Raw genomic sequence first — 14,411 nt, forward strand, 5'->3', positions numbered from 1 at the left:
GAATTATTTCATTTGTAATTAGAATTATTGCATTTGTAATTCGAATTATTCAATTTTTAATTCGAATTATTCCATTTGAAATTCGAATTATTCCATTTGTAATTCGAACTATTTTATTTGTAATTGAAATTATTCCATTTATAATTCAAGTTATTTTATTTGAAATTACACATTAAGTCATTCGAATTACAAATGAAATGTTACGAATTACAAATGGAATTCTCGAATTACAAATGAAATGTTACGAATTACAAATATAATTCTTTAATTACAGTTAAAATAATTCTAAAAAGAGAGTGCCATACATAAAATCTTCTGAGCATCCTTCAGCTATAATATTCGGATGTTAAGAGCGTTACATGTCCCCTAAAACTACCGTGCGTACGTCCCTGGTACAAGACATTAGCCCTCGTGACCAGCGGCAGTGATATATTTAAGGGGTCAAGTTGGATGTCGATGAACTGCAACCAAAGATATTAGGAAGCCAGTTTCTAAAAATATAAAAGAAATAAAAAATAAACCTTTTCTTCAATATTGAATTCTGTTGACAAAAATTATGCATTTCCACATCAACTTCTACATTTACAGCTATGTATGGAATGCCTATATGATACTGTCATTTAATATTTACTTGTACATTAACGAAGTCGTCTGTGGTGATAAATACCAGAACCCTGAGTATTGCTGGGTTCATGTTGCCTTCGCGGCTCGTTAATTTGTTTGAAGAGCACTACGGTTGGCCAACAAGTATTTAGCCCAAACTCGTAAGAAGACTGGAATTTATGAAAAGCTTTCTGGCATCGTTGCGAAATTTATAATAACAAAGCCCTCAAATAGATGTAAACATTGTTGGCTGCAGGTTGTTTTATTTCTTCATCTGTTTTCGCTGATTTTTTGGATTTCCATTGTTGGTTGGAATATTCACAAAGGGTTTCTGGCCAACTGGCAGAAAGACGTCTTTTATGCATTTCCAAGTCATGCATAGCTAGCCACCTAGCTGCGGTTGCTGTAGCAACAAAATCTCACAAGCGACTCTGCTCATATATCCTCTTTTATTTATAAGCTTTTCTTGGTGGCACCACCGTTTATGCAACGCCACGTAGTCGCGGCTGTAGTCGAGGCACAAAATAAACAAACACAAACTCACATGCGTACTTGGACACTCACTCACACACCGGCAACAGCACTGCTAGGATTGCACGGTTTCCTCGCACTCCATTAAACCAGACTTAAGTGCAACTGGCTCGCTCTGCTCCATTTCGTTTAACATAACAATGCTTCAGTTGGAGCGCTAAATATTACTCCTTGCCATGGGTCTGTTTGTATGCGAATGTTTTTAGACCAGCGCATATTTTTCTATTTATTTTCGTTGAGATGCACAAATAATGCAACAAACGGATACGGAAACAAAGATATGGCTCCGGCGATGAATGCACCGAACACAAGTGTGTTTGTAGATGTACGCGACATGCGAATCCGGCCTGAGACTCTAACATTACTTCTTACATTTTCAAGTCAAACATTTGTTCTTAGCATTTGCCGGTATATGAACATGAATCGTTTATACACAACTTCTACACAGATTTTTTTTACATTTACAGTAAAGAGAAAAAGTTGTAAACGCTTCACGAAGAAAAGGTACATAAATGAGACGCTGTCAGAAATAAGATATCACTGTACAACACTGAAAATGCAAACAACTTCTAGTGGGTATTTTCTGAAAGTGACTAAAGACTACATAACCCCTAGTTAGGTTTCTTGTTTTTAGATCGGGTTTGGATTATACGGCCTTACCTATATCGGGCTAAAACGACCCATTTTTCCATTTATCCGTGCAATATCTCAGAAACTAATAGGAATTTTGCTTTGCGATCTTCAACAATATTGTAGTCCTAAAGTAGTAGAACTTAAGTATTAAATAGACGAACTGCGAAAAAACATTCTATTTTGTGAAGTGCTTGTGATAACATCTAAGTCTAAGTAAAGTGAAATAGAAAAGTAAAAGTGTCATCTAAAACAAAATAAAGAGATAATAAAAAAATTTGTTTTCAAACTTTGCAGTCTAACTGGAATTTTGACCCACATTGACGCAGTAAATTTTGATGTCGGCGGCTCTGTACTCTGCCGTCGACATAGTGGAGAAGAAGAAGAAGAAGACCGTATGTCTGAAAACTCAGCAGACATCGCAGCCGAAGCTAAAGAAAGTGCCGAAAAATGCATCCCCACAACTGATGTCAAAACTCAAGGCAACTGTTCTACAAAAGCCAAAAAAGAAAAGCGTAGTAGAAGCCGAAGCAAGAGGAAGCATCACAATGATGATGAAGCATTTTACGACTTCATGAAAATGGAAGCTACAATAACAATGCTCCAGCAAACCATCACAACTTTGGAGGACACCAATCGGTCCTTAATGGAAAAGCTAAGCACGATAATGAAGTCACAAGAAGATACCACCAAGCAGCTAACTAATGCCGCCAGGCAGTTATCCGACTTCTACTCCAAGGAAAACAGCTACAAAAGGGTTATTGCTGACTTGGAGACAAAATTGGCCGCCGCCAAAAATTATTTAACAACGCCGTCAAGCACTTTAACGGCAAATTGGATGGGAACTTCTTGTACACCGCCAGAACAAAAGCCGGATATAAGCCAGAATCCGGTACAGGCAGGAAAGAAGCCCATACTGCCTGGGAAGAAGAAGGTAACAAAGCCGATTGTTACAACATCAACAACAGTGGTGAGTTGGTAACAAACGCAACCGACTACATCGACCACAAGAAAGCAGCCAGTACAAGCTGAAAATGAAGATCAAATGGATACAGGTGAATGGAAGCCGCAAACAACAGAAGAGGTAGGCTACATCAACAGCACCATTGGATAAAAATATCGCCACACAAAATACAGGTAAGGCCAGCCCACCTACAATTAAACTAGATAGGACTAATGTTAACATTAAAGATTTTACTATCAGGCTTATAGAGGTATTAAAACATAATGATTTTACATTAGATATTCGTAAAAAATATTACTGAATTAAAATTAAGAAGTGATGATTTAAGTGATGAATTAAGAAGTGATGATTTTAATGTAGCCAAAGAATTTCTTGAACGTTTATCAATACCTTACTTCACGTACACACCCAATAATTTGAAGCCTAGATCAATAATACTCAAAGGCATTCATGAATCTCGGTCTCAACAAGACGTAAAAGAGTTTATAATTAAAAATAATCCAGATGTCGACATCATTGACGTGATCAAATTAAAACGCAATCGATGGTTAGTTCTGTCTAGCAATGCTTCAGGCTTATCAGTCTTTAGAAAACTACCAGAGTTTCTAAACGCGAAAGTTACCATACAAAAGCGTAAAAAAGAGGGGTTTATACAGTGCAGGAGATGTCAGCGGTTTGGACACATATCTACGAATTGTAAAATGCCGTATAAATGTGTCAAATGCCCTGCAAACCATGAGCCAGGAGAATGTCCTTTACCACCCAAAGAGCTGAATTAGGAAGAACAAATTTCTATAGACGGTATAACAGGGGTGGTAACAAAAACAATAGGTAAACTTGTTTACTGCGCTAACTGCAAAGTTACAGGTCACGTAGCAAGCTTCAAGCAGTGTCCTATACGCTTAAAGCTACTGCAAACAATTAATGACAATAAATTAATGAAAAAGAGAACAGTACCCCATATAACAAATTCAGTTGTTAATACAGTGGCAACTCAGAAAGTCACTAAAAACCGTTCATTTGCGAATGTTACTAATTTGGGCACAACAAACCCACTAAATGTATCACCTCCTAATACTGGCTCAAACGATTTCATTGAAATGTTTGACGCTGATTATAAAAGGCTATTTGGCAAAGATATCTATACTTGCCTAACCAAAATTGGTTCACATGCTGAATCATACAAAACCTTAACAACTGAAGCTGAAAAAACAAATGCTCTTTTTCAGCTTTTTACTACCTTAAAATTATAATGGATAATTTAAATGTAATTTTCATTAATACAAATTCGATAGTGTCTAGACATAGAAGACGCTATCTAAATCTATTCACTCAAAAACATAACCCTGACATACTATTACTAGCTGAACATCGACTTTCACCAAAACATACGCTAGATTTAAAATTTTATAAAATTTTTAGGCAGGATAGAACCAGTGGTTCCGAAGGGGGAACAGCTATCTGCTTGAAAAATACCATTAAAAGTGAAAGATTGGCAATAAACTTCGTCGATATGGAAGGTATTTCTGTAAAAATAAGGAACCTTGGGGTCCCTACCCCTACTCTGTACCTTAAACCAAATTCCAGTCTAAATATCACTGATTTAAATAACATCAGTAGTTTAATTGCTTCAAATGAAGCCATAATAGGTGCGGGTTTGAATGCTAGACACCCAGACTGGGGTGATTATAGCTCAAATTCCAAAGGCATCACATTAAAAAGGTGGCTAGAAAATGAACCTACAAGGTGTACACCTACGTCACAAACCTACATTGACATTTTTATGACAACTCCCGGCATGTGGAGCTTGGAAAGACCAAAAACTCTCGATTTTGAGTCTGACCACAAGGCTATTTTTATGAAAATTCCAACTGACATAGAAAGGCAACAACCTAAAAAAAGTATGACTTTAATAGTTTACAAATTAGTACTCTCAATAACACCTTAGCGGATGAGCTGCAGGAGCATATGCTTCCAATAAACAGAAACGTAGGCATTGGAGAAATAGATAATGCCGTTAATGGATGACAACTTCCATTAATGCAACAATGAACTCTGCCATGAGAACCTTCGTGACGTCAGGTCACACACAAGCAAAACTTCCCCCAGATATTTTGCATCTGATTGCTCAAAAGAAGACAACCAGAAGAAGACTACACAGAATTATTGACCCTCAAGAGGCAATTACACTTAGGGCAATCATCAAAAATATGGATCTTCTAATCAAACAAAAATATCACTTTTTGAAGAAAATGCCGTAATAAAGAAATTTGAAGCCATATCTCCCGGAAGGCATATGTTTCGTAAAGTTAAGGGAATCAGTGAAAAATTAACAAGAAGAAAAATTAGCCACCTTAATAACACAGGTAACAGAGCAGTTACAGAAATTGAAAAAACAAATCTAATGGCAAACACATTTGCTAATAACCAACTCACTACGGCAAGAAGGATTGCCACAGATTACAGAGACACGGATGCGTCTCTTGTTCATTTTGGCAGGGACTTCTTAGCCGATGGTAGTGCTCTTACGCCGGCTGCCTATACGATTTACGACGCCTAATGAAATAGGGGAAATTCTAGAGGCTATGAACAATAAAAAGACATCTGGCGATGATAAAATCCCAAATTTTATTCTAAGAAAAACTGACAACAGAACTTGGCGATTCTTAGCAGTGATTTTTAACCACTGTCTTAATATAGGTTATTTTCCCCAAAAATGGAAAATAGCAAAAGTCATACCTATACTTAAGCCCGGAAAAGACCCCACTGATCCAAATGGGTATAGACCAAAATCACTACTTTCTTGTATAGGAAAACTATTTGAAGTAGTAATACTAAGCAGAATAAATGAACACATTGAGGATAATAATATTCTAAGTAACAGCCAAGTTGGGTTCAGGAAGCACCACTCAACAACGCATGCCTTATTAGCACTAAACACTAAATTGCTAATGGCTTCACAATAGAAGTGCAACCATTGCAGTAGCACTAGATTTTCAAAATGCCTTCGATACGGTACCTAGGGAAGGTATCATACAAAAGATATCAGATGATTATAGGTTCAATCCTTTTTTTTAACAAAATTGATCAATAATTATTTGCAAAATAGGAAATTTTACGTCATGCTGGTGTACCCCAAGGGTCGGTATACTTCGACAAATGCCAAACAATAATCTTTAAAGGGAAGGGCAAAAAATTTTATGGTAATGCCAAAAAATATACTCCAAATGTCACAATTTGAGGCGACCTTATTAGAAATACGCCAACACTTAAATACCTAGGGGTTATATTTGAAGAGGACATGAGCTTTATAAGACATGTTGATCACCTAATCAAAAAAGGTAGGGCTGCATATCATGCATACCATTGGGTACTTAGTAAAAAAGAAAACTAGGTAAAAAAGTTAAGTTGGTTTTGTATAAGCAAATCATAAGACCTACGATGAGCTATGCATTTCCAGTTTGGTCTCAAATATCCTCTCACCAAATGGAACGCATAAGAATATTTGAGAGAAAAATTTTGACGCACTGCCTTGGGCTTGGTAAGCGTCTGACATCTCAGGGGTACTATATAAGCCCCTCAATAAAAAAGTCTACAACGAAAGTAAAATTGAAAGATTTGATAACTTTGCTGTTAGAACTGCCATTGGTTGCCTTAATCGAATTAGCTACCATAATAATAACTTGGTTAAAAACCTAATTATACCTAATGATGAATTTAATAGATTAAGAGAAGGTAATAAATTCATGCCTGCAATGAGCCTTCTAAATTTAAATAATAGTGGAGATATATTTGACTCCACAGGTAATTTAGTATTATATCATAGAAGATATAAAACATACAATTTTGAAAATCTTGTATATAGAACTGACCAATAACTCTGTCATATAAAATGTATATATTGTAAATATTGTTATTTTAGTTTAGTTTGTAGTAATTATTAGTTTGTAGTTCCTTATTATTTTAGTTTTAAGTAAAAGTATAACTTGTGTATTTTATGAATCTTCACATGAAATAATTTAATAACTTTATACCCTAAATACAAATAAAAATAAAAGAAAGAATGGGCTGGCCTTACACGAAATTCGAAATATCATACTTAAACGACGTAATTCTAGATAAGTGTAAAAACGCGTTAGAAGTAATGCATATAGATAATATACTTATAAATCAAAATGTAAAGAAGAAATTTTGAAAAAATAAATGATTCTAGATTCTTGAACTACGAAAAACCGCACTTAGCGCATCAAAATTGATAACATACAGGAAAGTTAACATAATTTCTGGAATTATGGTCAGTAACTGCCAAACTATTGAGAGATGAACCAATAGCCTTTCGCAAAAATTTTCCAAATAATGCGCTCAGCAATTCTGAAACTGTAAAGCACTTATTTCATGTTGTTTATTTTTCCAAATACATTCTTCTTGTTCTTATCTACAAGTTTGCTGCGCATGTCATTGGTTTCAAAGATATAGCTCCGATTTGCTTTAAATAATCAATATTTAACCATGTTAAGGTAGGGCCATAAAATCTGAATCCGATTTAGAAATTGTTTGCACAAAATTGTCTTGAAAATGTTGCACAGTGCAATCGTCACATAAAGCAATCAGAATTTCGAAGTAAGAAGATGGAATTTGAAGTTCGCGTTTTCAATATTTTAGACAAAACATCATACTTCCCCGTTGTATTTTCTCCAAGGGTTGGGTTGCCTGTAAGCAATATATATGTGCCCAGACGTCCCTAAGATGAATTGTGCAGTCGGCTAGCGAATATTCTCGGAGGAAGCAAATATAGCTACGTCCACCAAGCTACCTTCCGCTTCACACATCAAGCCCAGTGGGAATTTTTGTCGACAGTCAACAGCGCTCCTAGCATTAAAAACAAACACTGTCACAACAAAGCTAGTGAAAGAATGTAAAGAACAACTTACTAAGTTAGGGCATCTGGACAGAGTAGTTTTTAGTTGGATCCCAAAACCACTAAGGACTTGTTGGTAACGAAAATCAAACGAACTAGGCACAGCATGATCCGTCTCTAACCTACTTCACAACACCAATGGAAGTAGTTAAAGGATATATCTTGAAATACTATCAATTTCAAGCAGATAACTGATGGGAGAAAATTGAAAAATGTCGAATATCAAAATTTGCATGGCTACATTACAACATCAGATGCACAAAATTCCTGATTGGCCAACATCTACAGAGCCTGACAAGATAAGTTGTGATGCTAATCGACCACTGGGCTATTGGTAACTACTACGGCAGCTGCGGAAACGAAGAAGAGAAGCAAACGGTTAAACACCTTCTCTGTTCCTACCCTGCACAAATTGAAGGAAGATTGAAAGCTCTAGCGACCGTTCCTACACGTTTTCTGGAAGATCTTCTGAGGTTTCTCAATTCATCAGGCTGGATTTAATTGTTAACATATTATAACGGTGCTTTGATTTTCGAACCGGTATATTAAGCATACTAATTGAGTTTATAACCTTAGCCACAAAAGCTTGCAAACTATCGATATTCCCAACAGTAGATATTTTCTGAAATGTTGCCTTTTATGGCGAAGATCATTTTTTTAATGATTTTTGTTAATTTTCTCGTTTAGAGTTAAGCTTGATGATCTGAAATTATTTGCAAGTGAAAAAGGAAAAAATCGATAGCTATCGAACATAAACAAACATTGTTCCACAACATCCCATACGGGACAAGGGAGACTTCTCTCATATCAATGAGTGCACCCCGATTCATATTTAGCTCAATGATATGGGACCTACTGTTTATCGCCGAGTCCGAACGGCGTGTCTTAAGACACCACTTGTGGAGAAGTTTTTCAAGGCTGAAATACTCAGGAAATGTCGCCAACATTACTGAGGGGTATTTTGCCACCGTTGAAAAATGTTTGATGTTGCTTGGCCGGGGAATCGAACCCCCGACCTTCTGCGTGCAAGGCGGGCGTGCATACCATTGCACCACGGTGGCACCCATAGACAAAACTATCTATCGATATTGAATTTTAAAAAATTAATCTATTACTATCGATTGTGCCATCGATACTTTGCCAGCTCTAATAGCCACCACGTAAACCAACATTGGTCAACTGAAAATCCCAAAAACCTAATTTTATTTCGATTCTCGCCACAGAATCTCATCAGTTCCCTTTTTTTTTTTTGTTTGTGGATATTCTCCACCGAAGTTATTTTTCAATAACTTCTTCAACAAAAAACTTGTTATACCCAAACATCAATCGTCAGCTCGAAGTATAAAGGTAAGCAAAGAAAAAAGTTCAATGAGAAGTTTTTCTTAGGCAACCTCACACAACTCCAACGAAAGTGTCTGCGAGAACAATTCAAACCTTTTCCACTAGTATGTGTCGTCGAATTTCAACGAATGCACACACACCCAAATTTGGTTGGTCTGCTTTACAGTAAAAACAACACACGTCGTGCCAGTGTCTTCAATTAGAAACATAGTGTGCTGACCACTGGAAACCTTAAATCCCAAATTATAGTCAATTTAGGTCGAAAATATAGATAATAAGTTCCAAATACCTGAAATTGGGCTCACTCAACCAGTTTGTTAGACAAATGACCAATCGACCGAGGAGCCAATATAGATTCGGAATATCAAGTTACACACCCGTCATAATAAGACGGTAAAATGTATTATAGCACACGGAGGACACTGCACGTCAAGAAGCTGCAGACACAATGACATTCCTGGCGCACAATCTACACTTTGGGTACCTAAGTTTAATATAAACAGCTACTAAAGAGGAGAATGTGACATGCAAGGTGTCAGGGAGGAACGTAGAAACGCGAGTAGACTGAGTTTAATACTTCCAAATTACATTAAGATATGAACATTACGAAGAAAAATACAAATGTATACAAAATGTTTACAAAGTCGTCATAGGTGTTCCTAGTTATGTTTGGCATTCCTACGAAATTGATACGACTACGATTACCGTCAATAACTGATTTAAAGAAACTAGTTACCATAATAAATAACCTCTCAGAGCTTTTTAATACCTAACCAAATTTCAGACAAGATTGCCATGTCACGTGTGACCTATGTAACTATTTCTGGAAACGATCATACCAGATGCTAAGGGAAAAATGATAAAACATAACAATTTACACTATAGGAATGCTGGGAGTGTTTTGCAAATTGATGATCAATGTTGCTATTTGCAAAACACTCCCAGCAGTAGTAGTTATTTTTGACCACTGAATTACAGTTTGTCAAGAAATGTGTTTAATGCAAAGACCAAAATGGTAGAAAATGTCATATTAATTGTTCGCTTATGGCTACAAATTATGCATAAACTATACGGTTTTTTGTGCTATTAGTCCTCAAAACAATATGTCGTTAAAATACTTAAAGTTAATTTTCGATTTATAACAAATACAGACTAAAATAAGAATTACGTACTATGTACTTTTAGGCGGCAATAAAAGTATTGAAAAGGGAAAAGCAGAACTATAAAACTAATCATTTTTGTAATTTTTTTGTAGTCATTATGCACTTTTATGACTTTTGTGGCTAATAATGGTCCCAAAATTGTTGAATGTGACAAAGTTAATTGATAAAAAACCGTCATGGGGCCTTATTAACAATAAACAATGACGAATCGGCTATAGACAAGTATGCAAAGAATGAAAATTTAAATCAATATCTATTACCGGAAAATGGACCAATGTATAACAGTCTGATTTTCGCTTTGAAAATGTCAAAATACCTCTGGATAATTTAGGGAAAATTGGCTATCGGTGTTGTATTTTGAAACGGCATACAACAGAGCACTATTTTCTATCTCAATAGTATTGGATTGACTTCATTTTCACTAAATGGATATATATTATCCTCTACTTTCATAATAAATCTCAAAAAGTGTGCCAAATCCAAAAAACTCATCAAATATGGAAACTGAAGACCTACTAAAGAAGCTGGAATTTTTGGGTACCATATTCTTTACCACGCAAAATAGTACCTCGATTTGAGTTAACAAAAAATAAAAGATTTTGTTTCGATTTGCATTATAAAAAACAATATGCGTATGTGGCTTTTAATCTCGTGAAGAGGACATTCATTCTTAACGTCACACGATGAAACAGTTAGCAAGGATTATTTATTTTCCATTGCATCGGAACATACATTAGAGGAAGAATTACCTGCTTCTAATAATGATACCGCAGAAAAAGGGGTTTAATGTCACACAAATATAAGAAGCTATGCAAACAATAACACTGTAGCACACAAAAAATAATTACAGGTGATATAGGGCACATTATGAAAGAGGGCCGAAAATTAGAAGGCACGTGATTTAAAAGTTTACGTCGGGAAGTGTCCTTAATGCTTAGTGAAAGTTTCAGCTATTTGTCCGTTTTTGGAAATATTCGAGTTAGAATTCCTTGGAATCCTTGCATTTTAGGCATATAACGTCTTTGGCAATATTGCTGCCAACAATGCGAGAAATCTTTTAGTTACAAAATTTAACCCTCAAGCGAGTCATTAAAGGGATCTTTTTGGTACCTTTTTCCAAAAACGTTTTAAAATGTGGTCGAAGAAGAAATGTTCTAAATCAAATTTCACTATGAGTCTCTGAACAAAAGCAATCTGTAACCATAACTTATACTATCTTTTGCATCACTTGTTTTTGATATACAGTTTAAGGGCATGAATGAATAGGAATGAATTTATAACATTTTTAGTTAAGTTTATCGTAAATGTTCTAAATTGGTGGTTTTTTATATGCTAAAAATAATATCATATACATAGCATTTGTATCAATGAATATTTAAAAGCGCATTCGCTGAAATTTTTTGTAACAAAATTAGAAAAAAATCCAAATCGAAATCGCGTTCACGGACATAACAATGATTGGAAAGACATCCCCACTGATATAATTTGGAATTATATAATAGTCATTATTCTGCAAATCAGTAAAACGGATCCAGAAAGCTCAAACAAGTTTAACTACCACCATTAAATTGTTAATGTAATACAACACTAAACTGATAAATAACTCGGGTTAAAACTCCTGTCATCCGTCCTTATAAAATTTTGGGGCCGAACTTTTTATACCCTCCACCTCGAACTGCATTGAAGTGAATTCCAAAAATTCCTAAATTGGGAAATATAGTCCTATGAGGCTATATGAGGGTGTGGACCTATACCGACAAATTTCAGGTGGAAAGTTGTATACCCTTAACGAAGACTAAATACCAAATTTCAGTCATTTCGGTGGGGTAGTGAGGTCACAACCTTCAAAATACCGAAAATCAGGAGGTACCGTTCTATGAGGGCTATACTAAGGCGTGGACCTGTATCGACAAGTTTCTGGGAGAAATATCAGCCATTTCTGGGGAATATTGAGGCCACAATCTTCAAAACACCGAAAATCGGGAGGTTAGTTCAATGGGGCTATATAAAGACGTGGACCTATACCAACAAATTTCATACGGAACTTTTAATACCCCAAATGAAGACCAAATACTAAATTTCAGTCATTTCGGTGGATTAATGTGGCCACAACTTTCAAAACGCCATCGGGAGGAACCGTTCTATGGGACTATATGAGGGCGTGGACCTATGCCTACAAATTTCTATACCTACAATTTATACCTCCAACGAAGACTAAATACCAAATTTCAGTCATGATAATGAGGCGAAACCTTCAAAATACCAAGAATCGGAAGGTATCGTACTATGGGGGCTATATCAAAACGTGGACCTATGTAAACATTTTATGGTAGAAATGTTTCTTAGCCTCTGGAAACACAAAATACAAAGTTACCACCGATTCTGTGGTCAATTGGGACTAATACATTCAAAATATCGTAAAGTGACGCGTACTATATATGGGGCGTTATATGGGGGCTATACCAAAACGTGGGCCTATATAAACAAACTTTGGTAGAAAAGTTTTTTAGCCTCTGGAGACACAAAATACCAAATTACAACCAATTCGGTGGTAAAATGGGACAAATATCTTAAAAATTCCTTAAAACGACGACGCGTCACTCGTCACTTTGTATGAGGGCTATACGAAAACGTGGACCTACATAGTCCGCTTTCAATACAAAAGTTCTATGTACATATAATAGATTTTAGCAAAATTTCATCCACTTCTTCAATCCGTTCGGACGCTAGAGTGATTTCAACAGACGGACGGACATGGCTATATCGATGTAGAATTGCACGCTGATCAAGAATATATATAGTTTGTGGAGCCTACAATGATTATTTCGACTAGTTACAAACGGAATGACAAACTTAATATACCCCCATCTAATGGAGGAGGGAATAAAAAACTCTAAAATGGTCCTCCAACGAATGATCAAGATTTACTAAAGATTGGAGAACGAGTACCCTTAGAGTGTAACATGCCGAGCATTAATTTTGGGTTAACTTAGCTCATTAAAGCTCCAATGAATGTCCAAAATGGATAGACAAGACATTAAGGAACACATCTTTGGTAATTCTCCAAGAAACCATAGATTTGGTATTTTTGCAATTATTTTATTGTCACCGCCATGTAGTAGGCAATTCTTATATTTCACAGTATTTATTATAACTCGCGAGTAAACTTTGCATATTTTGACGGAACATTGTTTTGGGGACCAACAGCTAGAGATTTGCACAAAAAAAAAACTAAACATAATTTGTGGCCATAAACAAACAATTAATATGAAAATTTCTACAAGTTTGGTTTTTGCAATACATTTGTTGCCTAACTGTAAGTAGCTACTGAAAGTCGTGACTGCTTATTTAACTACTTATTTTAGTGGCAAAAATAGCCAATAATATCGTGCCACATGCCCTTGTTATACCCTATACCACAATGTGAAAAAGGGTATTATAAGTTTGTTTTGGTAAAAATTCATGTAACACCGAGAAATATTCGTCGAAGACCCCCTATGTGGTATACTATTCTTCATATCTCGACGAGATAAAGCGATTTTGAGATGTGTGTCCGTCCGTCTGTCCATTATAAATTGTAAACACGCTCAAGGCCGCAATTATGGACCGATCGTCACGAAATTTTGTATGGAGATCGGGTTCAGAACAGAATAGATCCCTATTCTTATTGGTGATGATCGTGAAATATTTAGCGGGTGAAATGGACCAAAAACATTATATTTATCCAATTTTCTAGCGGCTCTGTATGTATCAATAATAGTCCGATCAACGCGTAATTTTAAATAAGGTAAGAGTATATCACAAAGGAGAAGCTTGCAATTTGAGATGGCGATCGGTTAATATTTAGAGGGTTAAATGGACTAAAACTTTTGTGTGAAAATTGTGAAAAATTTTAATATACAGCTTATATCTTAATTCCTGGAAGTGACATTCCGGACAAGTGAGATATACTTGAAAGTGGGACGCTTGACCTTTCAATTGATGCCAATTATGTTGGTGTGCATGATCTGATAACAGAGTTACAGCCTTATATATCCCGTTATTTGTTTGTTGTGTAATAATAAATTTTGCACCGGGTAAGAGTATAGGTCGAAAAAGATGCCTACAATTTTGAATGATGATCTGATATTCTTTAGCGGGTGAAATGGATCATTACTTTTGTATGAAAAATATAAAAATTTTATTTTTGGTCGATATTTTAATTCCTTGAGGACATATATGTTTCGCAAAGTAGCCTACATATGGAAAAAACTACTGAACT

The sequence above is a fragment of the Musca autumnalis genome, unplaced genomic scaffold, assembly GCF_047663935.1.
Source record: "Musca autumnalis isolate F117 unplaced genomic scaffold, ASM4766393v1 scaffold_5, whole genome shotgun sequence".
NCBI classification, from domain to species: domain Eukaryota; kingdom Metazoa; phylum Arthropoda; class Insecta; order Diptera; family Muscidae; genus Musca; species Musca autumnalis.